This window comes from Eurosta solidaginis, chromosome 5 (assembly GCF_040869045.1).
Source record: "Eurosta solidaginis isolate ZX-2024a chromosome 5, ASM4086904v1, whole genome shotgun sequence".
Classification (NCBI taxonomy): domain Eukaryota; kingdom Metazoa; phylum Arthropoda; class Insecta; order Diptera; family Tephritidae; genus Eurosta; species Eurosta solidaginis.
In genome coordinates, this window is record NC_090323.1 from 107,533,524 (window position 1) to 107,546,999 (window position 13,476).

At 33.9% G+C, this 13,476-nt stretch overlaps 1 protein-coding gene across 1 annotated transcript in view; it reads right to left on the reverse strand.

The window, feature by feature from the left end:
* The window catches only part of Ltn1 (E3 ubiquitin-protein ligase listerin), a 1,386,601-nt gene that overhangs the window by 238,249 nt on the left and 1,134,876 nt on the right, over positions 1-13,476 (reverse strand). The gene's annotated exons all lie outside the window — the stretch shown is intronic.

Genomic DNA, 13,476 nt, shown 5'->3' on the forward strand with positions numbered 1-13,476 from the left:
CTAATTTTCGTTTAAAAGTAGCAAAAAGGATACAGAGGCTAACACTAATGACCTTGAAAGGGTAATAATGCAGTTTTCCTTCAGATATTTGGGTTTTCCCTACTGTTTATTTTAAAATAAAGATATAACAGAACAATCAACAAAACACGTAAGTTCCATTGTACTAAAAAGCGTTATTACAAAAAAAGGGCGAAATTTTCCAACTTACTAGAAATAGCTTATTACCTGCATCTACGCTCTTTCCCATTTCTTGTTAGAATGGCACAAAATACGATTGGTACAAAATAATTTTTCGCCAAGATTTAACTTATTATTTTTGCCTACGACCCTTTTTAAAGTCATTTATATAAAAGTGGGCGTGGTCCTTAACCAATCTTAACCATTTACACAAGAAATATTTCCTGCTATAAGAAAAATATATGTACCCAACTTTGTTACGATATGTAAATTTTTCTTCGAGTTATGGCTCCCGAAACATTGAAAATTGCTTAGAGAAAAAAGGGGCGGTGCCACACCCATTTTCAAAAATGTGAGTGTTTTCCAATTTAATGTTATAATTCAATTTAAAATATAAAATTCTCTTGATACAGAGCTCTTTTTCGCTAAGATATATCTTATTATTTTCATCTACGACCCTTTTAAAAATCTTTTATATAAAAGGGGACGTGGCCCTCAACCGATTTCGTTAATTTTTCTTCAAAGCATTCCTTATAGTAATGGCAACCTCTCTGCCGAATTTTGTTACGATAGGTTTAACGATTTTTCATTTATGATTAATAACATTTGTAAAATTGATTTTATCACAAGTGGGCGGTACCACACCCATTTTAAAATTTTTTTATTTTTATTTTTTTGAAGAGTCTCAATATCAGTCCACACGTCAAATTTCAACATTCTAGGTGTATTATTTTCCAAATAATTGGCTCTTTGTGTTTTCCAAAATGTTATATATATAAAAAAAGTGGGCGTGCACCAAATTTGGTGAAGATATTTCAATATTTACTCAAGTTATCGTGTTAACGGACAGACGGACGGACCAACGGACGGACATGGCTCAATAAATTTTTTTTTTTTCGATACTGATGAGTTTGATATATGGAAGTCTATATCTATCTCGATTCCTTTATACCTGAACAACCAACCGTTATCCAATCAAAGTTATAACCGTACGCATGTCAATATTGGTATTGTAACGAATTCTGGGGATTTCTGATATTTATGCACCTCTCCCATAGCCATATGCGTGTGTATGTGCGAGTAACTACTTCGGCTGATGACTACATATTTGTGTGTGTGAGATATCTCTTCGTCGCCTTCTACATAAGAGTGCCTGCTTTATTGTTGTTGTGCATTTATTTCGTAGCAGCTTAGTGATGCTAATATTCGTCACAGTATTATGATATGAGTTCAGTATAGTATCTTAATTGACAGTTTGTAATAGATTTATTCCGGATTGAGATAGCAAATTTGACAATGAAATATCACCTAGAGAGAATAATTTTCATTTCGAAAACGTCATTAACAATTGAGTCAAGCACGAGTGAGCAAGGACTTTTTTATACCACTCTTCACTTTTTTAATTGAGCAAATAAAACTTAAAACATTTGAAATTATATATACCACGTTTAATTAAAAAATAAGCACATTTAAAGCTCATTCCAATGTCGTTTTGCGATCGAATAGAAATTTGTGACGTTTACAATTTGTCGGCTACGTTCATTGAATTCATAATACGAAATTACGATAGCACGTTTTACGTAATACCAAAAAGGTACTCTTAAGAGACGACTGTTTAGGTCACGGAATACGTAATCTGGGCCCTGCTCATGCACCTACGAAATATGAATATGGTCAAAATTTCCCACTACCACGTTACAGTCGTACTTTGTTTAAGCTTATAACTATCAAAGTATATATTAAATGAATAATCTACTAAGCATTTATAAAGAGACCGATGAATAGCATTATATTTATATTGAAATTTCTTTATATCTATTATAAATTTAAAGTTAAGCCGGTTTTATTGCACTGCCACGTTACGTAATTTCGGAAGTGGTTTCAGATATTATTGGAAGTTTTGTGAAAAATCTGCGAATCTACGAATCTGATAATATTCCCTGCTTTGTGTGTCATGGGCAAAAGAGGAAATCATAGATAGACACCTTCGGTTTGCGTAAAAGCTCATTACAGCATACGTTATAAGCATATTTTTGAGCACTGCCACGTTATAACATATCACTACGACGTTACACGTACGATATTTTGAGAAAACGCTATTGCGGAAAGTGAATAGATGCTCAAAAATATATAACTTCTAACAACTTGCACTTAATTATACTAAAATATATTGGGCTATGAAGCTGCTTTGTGTATGTTCCAAAAATATAACTAAAAAGTTTGTAAGCACTGGGCGTATGAGTAACATTGATTCTATGCATTTCCGTTTGCTTTTTTATAGGAGTAAACGACTAAATCAAGTTGATAAACGAAGATAGGATGAGACTCTGTTCTTAGCACCTCTTTTAGAATATATAGGACTTACTCATGGGAGGGTGTAATAAAAGTGAAACAATAACGGCTTTTCTATATGATTTATTTTAAAAAATTTCAAACTATTCTGAATTTATAGGTTATCTATTCTAAGTACCTATACACAAAAAATCGCAATTTAAAGAAACATTTATACAGGTTAGTTACATCCTTGTCTGGATGTATTAAAAGTAGCTATTTTATTATCGCGAACTTGTATTTGATAGGCGCGGGAAATATTTTGTATGGGCTTTGCCCTTGAAAACAGCTCTACAGCTTGCAATTCAGCGTTAATCATTTCAATTTGACTGCTTGTTACTTCTTCAATCGTAATTTTTGATGGAGCCATGTGGACTGCCTGAACAAAGTCAGATGCATTGTTAACGACTATATCACGCGCTCTTACATGGTTTCGAACGATTGTTTTAATGGTTGAACCAATCCCGTCTACACAACCTTTGCCATATGATGTTGCAAAGTAATTCCAAACAATTTTCATTCCTAGATTTGATTAAGCTGGTCAACACTTTTTGAATATGTATGTAATAGAAATAGGCTGCAATGACCAAAATTTGCTTTAGTGCAAGTCAAAGGACTCCACCATTCAAGCCCTACGTTTCGCTAATCTTCTTAGCTTCTTCAGGGGCAGACTGCATTTATTAAATAATAGTATAATACACCACAAACAACAACGTTGAACATGAAACATGAAAATAGAAAATTATAGAACTTAAAATTGAAGAACTTTTTGTGTAAATATCACATTAAGATAAAAAACTTACAATTTATGTGTATAAATATGTAATTATAATTTACATAATGCACAGTTGTAATTAATACATAAATTAAATTCAAGTCAAAATTTAAAATGTTTAGATACCCTTCTCTTTAGGTATACTTGTCAAATTGGACTTTGATCCATAAGTAGAAAAAACCAACAATTATAAACATAATAAATAAGCGGATGAAATGTCATAAGTGTCCTCTTTCCTGTTTACAGTTCGGCTTCTGTTTTGCATTATTCGCAAGCTTCCCAGTGTCAATCTGACTTTTCCTCTTTTTTCTTTGTCTAAGATTTTCGCATTGCTTATGTCAGCTATGTGGCCAGTGGGTGTTGTATGTTGCGATAGTGCTGTGCTGTTTTTGTTGTTTTTAATGTCTGCAGCATGTTCTTTTAATCTTACGCCTAGTGTACGTTTTGTTGTTCCTATGTATGTTTTATTGCATGTTTGGTTTTCTGTTCCCTTACATTCGATTTCGTAAACTACATTGTTTTGTTGTGACGTTGGAATCGGGGTTTTTGTTTTGGTGTAGATACTTGACAGGGTTATGTTAGATTTATATGCCAAACATACGTTGTTGTTGCTTTTGATTAAGCTTTTGTTAAAATTGTCTGTTAGCCTAGGTATGTATGTTACACTGTAAAATTGTTTAGGTCTGCCATCGGTATTTTCTGTAGTGTTGTTGATTTTTGTGTGTTTAATCTGTTCCATTTCCTGTTTTATTAGATTTTGTATGAGTGTGTGAGGGTAATTATTTTGTATTAATATATTAGTGATTTTTTTCAAATTTTTATCCCAGAATTTTTGGTGGCAAATTTTCAGCACTTTGTATATGAGGTTTTTTGCGGTATTCACTTTATATTTAGAGGGCTGGGCTGAAAGATAATTAATTAAACGCCCAGATGAAGTGGGTTTGGTATACCAATCTAGCACAAGTTTATTGTCCATTCTGAAGATACGTGTGTCTAGAAAGGGGATGCTGCCATTATTTTCAACTTCCACCGTGAAATTGAGTTTGTTGTGGTACTTGTTGAGGGTATATAGGATTTGATCTAAGTCCCTTCTCTTCACGATAGCAAATATATCATCCACGTATTTGCATAAGAATTTTATATTTATATTTGACCTTTCTTTGAGTTCTGCCATAGCGTAATTTAATAGGTCATCCATCACCAAGTCGGCTATAGTAGGAGAGAGTGGGTTTCCCATCGGCATTCCATAGGTTTGAGCGTAAAGCTTATCGCCCCACAGAAAATAATTATTATCTTTTAAACAAAAGTTCAGTAATCCCAGAAATTGTTTTTTTGTGATGGAGTTTCTTCTGGAGATCTCATCCCATTTTTTCATTATTATCTTGATCGCGAGCATCGTAGGTATATTAGTGAACAATGATACTACATCAAACGACACCAGTATGTCGTCGTCGGAAAGATTTATATTGTTGATTTTTTCTTTGAGTTCAAAGGAATTTTTTATATTAAGTTCATCAGATATTAAATCTTTGAGGATATCTCCAACATATCTAGATAATCTGTAACATGGTACATTTATGGACGATACTATTGGACAGAATGGATGAGCAGGTTTGTGTATTTTAGGCAAGCCATACATTCTGGGGGCATTAGCAGTTGAGCACATAAGCTGTTGTTTTTCTTTTAAGGTAATGGCTTTGTTTTTGTATAAGTCTTCTACTAATCTATTGTTTTTCCTTTGGAGTTCATTAGTAGGATCATTCCTAAGTGTTTTATATGTGTTTTTGTCGTCTATTATTTTACTCATTTTTTCGGTATATTCTTCTTTGTATAGTACCACGGTTTTGTTTCCTTTGTCGGCGTCAGTTATAATAATATTTTTGTGTGCATTCAAAAATAATTTGGTTTTTTTAAATGTTTCCAAAATAAACTTTTCTTTGGAGTTATGCTTATTACCTCGTTTAAATTGTAGTATTCTATTACTTAGCTTGTTTCTAATTACGTCTTTCGTTTTATCATCGTCAAAGGTCTGTATTATTTGTTCCATTTCCGCTATGACATGTATTGGTGTAAAATTTCTTTTAGTCGTTGGGATAGTGAACTTCCTACCCAGAGAGAGTAGCCACTTGACTTCCTCTGGAAAAACAATGTCCGTTTTGTTTACGAACCAATCGTTGTTCATATGGATTCCCATGTTGGAAATTTGTTCATGATTAAGTTTTTTTAATTTTTTATTGTGTGTTTCTTTTATCTCCTTAGTTATTCTTTTGTACAGTAACTCTTGTTTATCTACAAACGCGCGGTAATCTCCATCATTCATGTATCGTTTTATCTGTTGATCGGAGTTGTATATGTTATTCCTAATGGCTTTTATGTTTATGTTTGTTTGCGTTATTTCTACGTTTATTACTTTTTTGAGAAACAGATGTTTGGATCTTTCAAGCTGTTGCTTAACCCTCTCAGATGTAGTTTTAATAGTAAGTCCTTTAGTGATATTAGTGAGATGATTCGGGATTAAATCGTATTTCTTGCATTCAAGCAAGAATTTCAATTGGTTTAATTGCTTGGCAAGTTTTTGTTTTTGCTTACTATAGTGTTTTAGTGTTATGCAAACATGCTCTCCATATTTGTATTTTATATGATTATAATAGTACTTCATTATGAAATTGGTGCACGTTGTTGTTGTTTCTAGTGTGATTACAAAATATTTTATATGCTTTGTTGTATCGGCAGGCCTTCCGAAAATTCTTAGATTTGATTAAGCTGGTCAACACTTTTTGAATATGTATGTAATAGAAATAGGCTGCAATGACCAAAATTTGCTTTAGTGCAAGTCAAAGGACTCCACCATTCAAGCCCTACGTTTCGCTAATCTTCTTAGCTTCTTCAGGGGCAGACTGCATTTATTAAATAATAGTATAATACACCACAAACAACAACGTTGAACATGAAACATGAAAATAGAAAATTATAGAACTTAAAATTGAAGAACTTTTTGTGTAAATATCACATTAAGATAAAAAACTTACAATTTATGTGTATAAATATGTAATTATAATTTACATAATGCACAGTTGTAATTAATACATAAATTAAATTCAAGTCAAAATTTAAAATGTTTAGATACCCTTCTCTTTAGGTATACTTGTCAAATTGGACTTTGATCCATAAGTAGAAAAAACCAACAATTATAAACATAATAAATAAGCGGATGAAATGTCATAAGTGTCCTCTTTCCTGTTTACAGTTCGGCTTCTGTTTTGCATTATTCGCAAGCTTTCCAGTGTCAATCTGACTTTTCCTCTTTTTTCTTTGTCTAAGATTTTCGCATTGCTTATGTCAGCTATGTGGCCAGTGGCTGTTGTATGTTGCGATAGTGCTGTGCTGTTTTTGTTGTTTTTAATGTCTGCAGCATTTCATTCCAAATATTTCTTCAATGTGAGGAATTAAAGCTGCAATATATTTGCTTTTTAATTGCGAGGATGGTCCGTCACACCACATTTTTAAAATTCTAAATGTACTTGAAAAATTTTTAAACAATATATACAAGTATAGAATAATAGTGCCTTTTGTATGTGACAAATTGTTTGATACCAGCAACTTGGCAGTGCAGGTTTCGTAATAATATAAGCCACTGGCAAAAATTGAAAGCTGCCGCTGATTCCAGTGTGCACTTTGGACTTCATCTTGATTTTCGCAAACGAAATTCTCCTCAAAATCCACTTGCAAGAGACATTCTACGGCATAATCCCCACTAAGAGCTCTTGGACGATCATGAACATTAAATACTTCGAACTGCTCGCATTTGTTAAAACTATGTACTAAAAATTGCGCCGAAAAGCCAGATATATAAGCAACATGATCAGTTACTTACTTACTTACTTACTTAATTGGCGCTTAACGGTTATGGCCATCCAAAAAGGCGCGCCAGTCGCTCCTTCGCTCCGCCAACCGGCGCCAATTGGTCACACTAAGGATAGAAACACTTTCTTTCTAAGACAGAAACACTTTCTTGGCCGGAGCATCATATTTTATTCGCATAACATGGCCTAGCCAGCGCAGCCGCTGCGTTTTAATTCGCTGGACTATGGGGATGTGTGCGTATAGCTCGTACAGCTCATCATTAAATCTTCTTCGGTACTCGCCATCGCCAACGCGTAGAGGTCCAAACATCTTTCGAAGAACTTTTCTCTCGAACACTCCCAGAACCGTTTCATCTGATGTTCTCATGGTCCATGCTTCTGCACCATATAGTAGGACGGGAACGATAAGTGACTTGTAGAGTATGATTTTCGTTCGCCGAGAGAGGACTTTACTTTTCAATTGCCTACCTAGTCAAAAGTAGCATTTATTGGCAAGATTGATTCTTCGATGGATTTCAGTGCAGATGTTGTTGCTAGTGTTGATGCTGGTTCCCAAATAAATGAAGTATTTTACTATTTCGAAATTATGGCTGCCAACAGTAGCGTGGTTGCTAAGGCGCGTATGCGCTGACTCTTTGCTCGATGACAGCAGGTACTTCTTTTTGTCCTCATTCGCCATCAAACCTAGATCAGTTAGCTTGACACCATCATTTTTCGTCCATTTCATCCATGATACTTGCATATCCAGATCAGGTTCACCCACCAGGGCAGTCAATTTCAGTACTGTTATACCAGTACATTTAACGCAATACCAGCAGTCCATTGAAGGTATATCACACAAGTACTGCAATACAAAACCATCTTCATAATCTGGTACGTGGGCAACAAATTTATGTAAAACAGAGACGGCATCTATGAAATTAGCATTGTATGAAAAAAAGCTCATCTTGTACGGCAATTCTTTTATAAGCCTGAAATGATCCCGAGTTACTTTGTTCTTCATTAAATAGTGCACATTAACCTGGGTTGATTTGTATGGTCGAAACTTAACCTATATCGCGCCATCGATTTTCGATAGGATTTGGGCTCAGGAAAAAAGTTCCACTACGCATACCCAAAAAAATAATTTTTGAGCCTGCAAAAAAAAGATCGATTTTTCGACCAACATTATTCTAAATCTCCATAAAAGAATTTTTTTTTTTTCAAAAAACTGCATTTACCAATTTTGCATTTGCCAATTCACAATAAAAAAAATACATGAAAATTGATTAGGAGCCTTGAAAATGAAAAAATGCATAAAAAATCGAAAAAATCGTTGAAATTTTGCAGGCTCAAAAATTATTTTTTTTGGTTATGCGTAGTGGAACTTTTTTTCCTGAGCCCAAATCCTATAGAAAAATCGATGACGCGATATAGGTTAATAAATCGACCCAGTCTAGTGCACATGCTTCTCTGCAGCTTTGTACCATATGCCTAGTGGGCAACAAGATTTTCTCGCCACTTTCGGACAGATATTCCTTCACATTTCGAATTCTGGGTGGACCCGCGAAATATCATCACGCTCATAGAAAGCTATAATAGCTTTTTTGAGCATTAAGGTATTTTGGGGGCGGTGGTGGTAGAATGCCAGTCTCTATGTCCATTTTGTTGGCTTCACGCACGTTACTAAAAATTTTGCTCAGCACAGCTTTCCGCTTAGTTGGTGATTGGAGTAATGCGCGTTCTGCTTTCCTCACCGCCTTCCCGAATGTTTTTGAGCAGTTATACCCTGTTGCGAGTCACTCAAACATGATCTGCTCCGTTTTTTCCCAGTACGCTTTTTTTACGAAACTTCTGTACCCTTTGCCGAATGTTCTAACGTCGGTTTTCGAGAACACTACTAATTGTTGTTTGCGGCATGTCATTTTCTTCATTTTTCTTTTTTTCCGGTAAAGTTTCGTACTAGCAGCTCTTTTCTTTTTATACTCCTCAAAATTTTTTGGTGATTTTAAGCTTAGCTATGTCATTTTTATTTTGTTGAGCTTTACTTACGCGAAGCTGCGGTTTTATAATTAGTATGTTAGAATATACATAGTTAAATTATTAAAAAAAAATCACTGCCACGTTAAACATGAATGGCTAATTTTATTCGATGCAACCAAATTTTTTTTTTTAATGTGATTTCTAATGAGACCGAAAGATCGTGGATTATACTAAGAACATATACCAGTGAATTTTAAAAATAGCGGTCAATTACGCCACAAAAAAAATTGTTTTTTGCACTGCGACGTTACATATAATTTGCGACCTAAATTTTTTAAGCCAAAAATGCATGCCCGAGGTACTTTGATACTTATCTAGTATGATAAGTATCCAAATATACTATTTTCTTCCCTTAAAACTTTAAAATTCTGGAAAAAATGGGTCAAAATAATTTTATTTATCAATTAGTGTATTTAGCGACCTTTTGATTCAAACAATTATTTATTTTGCCGGCTTTAGGTCAATGTTAAATAAAACACATATGGTTTTGTTTATCTCCAATATATTTCGGCTACACACCGGTAACAGTCTTCAGGGCAGACTGTTGACAAACATAAAACATTTAAATTATAATTAAAATCACATTTTTAACAAATAATATATTTAAATTTTAACAAATAATAAAAATCAACATTAAAACAAAAATAATGTTTACATACATTTTATTTACACGTCTGCACTGCGTGACGTGGAGTTGTGTACTGTCTGTTTGTCAGTAAATGTTTGTATAAGTGAGCGGAATGATGATCGGAGTCCGTTTTATAGTTTAATCGTCTATTAGTGGGAGTATTTATAATATGCAACATCTCGAGAGTGAAGCGCTTGCTGTATTGTTGCTCTTGTTGTAGGATCTTTGTGTTGTTGAAATCTGGCTCGTGCCGGCTATTTGCACAGTGTGCCATAAGTGCTGTTTTGTGGTTGTTAGTTTGGTGACAATATTTATAATCGGATTTATGTTGTGATATCCTAGTTTTTAGTTTGGACTTTGTTGTTCCTACGTATATACTTTGACAAGATTCGTCGTTATTACCGTTGCATGGAATTTCATACACCACATTGGATTTTTCTATTAACGGTACAGCTGATTTTGTTTGATTGAAAAATTTTTTTTAAAGTATTCGTTGGTTTGTGTGCTATTTTTATTTTTTCTTTGTCATAACATTCCGATGCAGTTAGCCGCTCTGATAATTTGGGTATATATGATACCGACTTATAGATCATGGGGTTTCTTGGTACATTTTGACTGTTATTATTTTTATATTTCCTTAACAATGTTTTGATTATTTTAACTGGAAAGTCGTTGTTCCTTAATAAATCCATTATTTCCTTCTCTATTTCTTTATGGTAAATTTCACCTGAAGTCTGCATCATCCTTCGTACACAGCCCGTTGCCGTATTCATTATCATCGACTTCGGGTGTTTGGAATTGAAGTTGATGATTCGTCCTGATGACGTCGGCTTCTTATACCATTTTAATTTTAGTTGATTTCCATATCTATTTATTACAGACTCCAAATATACCAATTGTCCATCCTGTTCTTCTTCGATTGTGAATTTAATATGTCTATTAAAGGAGTTAAGGGCTTCGAGCGTGTTTTGAATATTATTTACGTTCACTATTGCGAATAAGTCATCGACATACTTTGTGACTAGTCGTGGTTTCTGACCTAGTTTTCTTAATGTAGTTTCTAAAAGTTTTTCCATTATTATGTCGGCTATCACTGGAGAAGAGGGTGACCCCATCGGTAACCCTTTTAATTGTGTGTAAATTGTATCCTTATATTTAAAATATCTATTATCCTTAATGCAAAAAGTAACTATTTCCATAAATAATTCTTCGGTATTTTCGTATATTGTTGTATAATTGGCCATTTTTCTGATATAACATCTATTGATAACTGTACCGGTATACTTGGAAAGAGTGAAAATAATTTTAAAGAATTTATGGATCTTTTGACGTGGTTTCACTCTTTCCAAGCATACCGGTACAGTTATCAATAGATGTTATATCAGAAAAATGGCCAATTATACAACAATATACGAAAATACCGAATAATTATTTATGGAAATAGTTACTTTTTGCATTAAGGATAATAGATATTTTAAATATAAGGATACAATTTACACACAATTAAAAGGGTTACCGATGGGGTCACCCTCTTCTCCAGTGATAGCCGACATAATAATGGAAAAACTTTTAGAAACTATATTAAGAAAACTAGGTCAGAAACCACGACTAGTCACAAAGTATGTCGATGACTTATTCGCAATAGTGAACGTAAATAATATTCAAAACACGCTCGAAGCGCTTAACTCCTTTAATAGACATATTAAATTCACAATCGAAGAAGAACAGGATGGACAACTGGTATATTTGGACTCTGTAATAAATAGATATGGAAATCAACTAAAATTAAAATGGTATAAGAAGCCGACGTCATCAGGACGAATCATCAACTTCAATTCCAAGCACCCGAAGTCGATGATAATGAATACGGCAACGGGCTGTGTACGAAGGATGATGCAGACTTCAGGTGAAATTTACCATAAAGAAATAGAGAAGGAAATAATGGATTTATTAAGGAACAACGACTTTCCAGTTAAAATAATCAAAACATTGTTAAGGAAATATAAAAATAATAACAGTCAAAATGTACCAAGAAACCCCATGATCTATAAGTCGGTATCATATATACCCAAATTATCAGAGCGGCTAACTGCATCGGAATGTTATGACAAAGAAAAAATAAAAATAGCACACAAACCAACGAATACTTTAAAAAAAATTTTTCAATCAAACAAAATCAGCTGTACCGTTAATAGAAAAATGCAATGTGGTGTATGAAATTCCATGCAACGGTAATAACGACGAATCTTGTCAAAGTATATACGTAGGAACAACAAAGTCCAAACTAAAAACTAGGATATCACAACATAAATCCGATTATAAATATTGTCACCAAACTAACAACCACAAAACAGCACTTATGGCACACTGTGCAAATAGCCGGCACGAGCCAGATTTCAACAACACAAAGATCCTACAACAAGAGCAACAATACAGCAAGCGCTTCACTCTCGAGATGTTGCATATTATAAATACTCCCACTAATAGACGATTAAACTATAAAACGGACTCCGATCATCATTCCGCTCACTTATACAAACATTTACTGACAAACAGACAGTACACAACTCCACGTCACGCAGTGCAGACGTGTAAATAAAATGTATATAAACATTATTTTTGTTTTAATGATGATTTTTATTATTTGTTAAAATTTAAATATATTATTTGTTAAAAATGTGATTTTAATTATAATTTAAATGTTTTATGTTTGTCAACAGTCTGCCCTGAAGACGGTTACCGGTGTGTAGCCGAAATATATTGGAGATAAACAAAACCATATGTGTTTTATTTAACATTGACCTAAAGCCGGCAAAATAAATAATTGTTTAATTTTATTTATCTTTTTTTCGATCCTGAAATTTTTGCCATTTTTTCAATTCGGAGATTAATTTAAAAAGGGTGAGAAATGTCAAATACAGACACTTTTAGTTTCTTGAAATATAGCGTTACTAGATATTTTACAAAATAATCTTTCGTATCAAGTAACATTTCATACAGTATTTGTAAAACGAAAAAATCTCCGATTTCACTTTTCGCGATTCTGGCCATATAAGACAAATCAAAACCGAAACCGGTTTGTCTACAGACCAATTCTGACAAGGGATGACGGAAAATCGTCCCAATATACATCAATTATCTACCTTATTGGAAAATGAACAAAACAAAATGGATACTATAAAAATTTTTTCAGGGTCCGACTCGTAAAATGGGATCACGGCTCGAATACAATACGAAAAAAAATTACGTGATACGTCAGTCGTATAATTTTGCTGGAATTAAAACATACGATCGCAAATTTCGATTTATTTTGAATGAATTAGACCAAAGTAGATTGTCGGCCGCCGTGGTGTGATGGTAGCATGCCTCGCCTACCACAGCGAAGACCCTGGGTTCAGCACCACCAAAATTTTAGAAACATGGTTTTTCAATTAGAAGAAAATTTTTTACTTGGCGGGGTCGCCCCTCGGTAGTTTTAGCAAGCACTCCGAGTGTATTTCTGCCGTGAAAAGCTTTCAGTGAAAACTCATCTGCCTTGCAGATGCCGTTCGGAGTCGGCATAAAACGAGTAGGTCCGGTCCCGCCAATTTGTAGGAAAAATTAACGAAGCAAATTAGAATAGAAGCTCGGCCCAAAATCTTTTCGGAGGTTATCGCACCGTACATTTTTGTTTTTTTTTT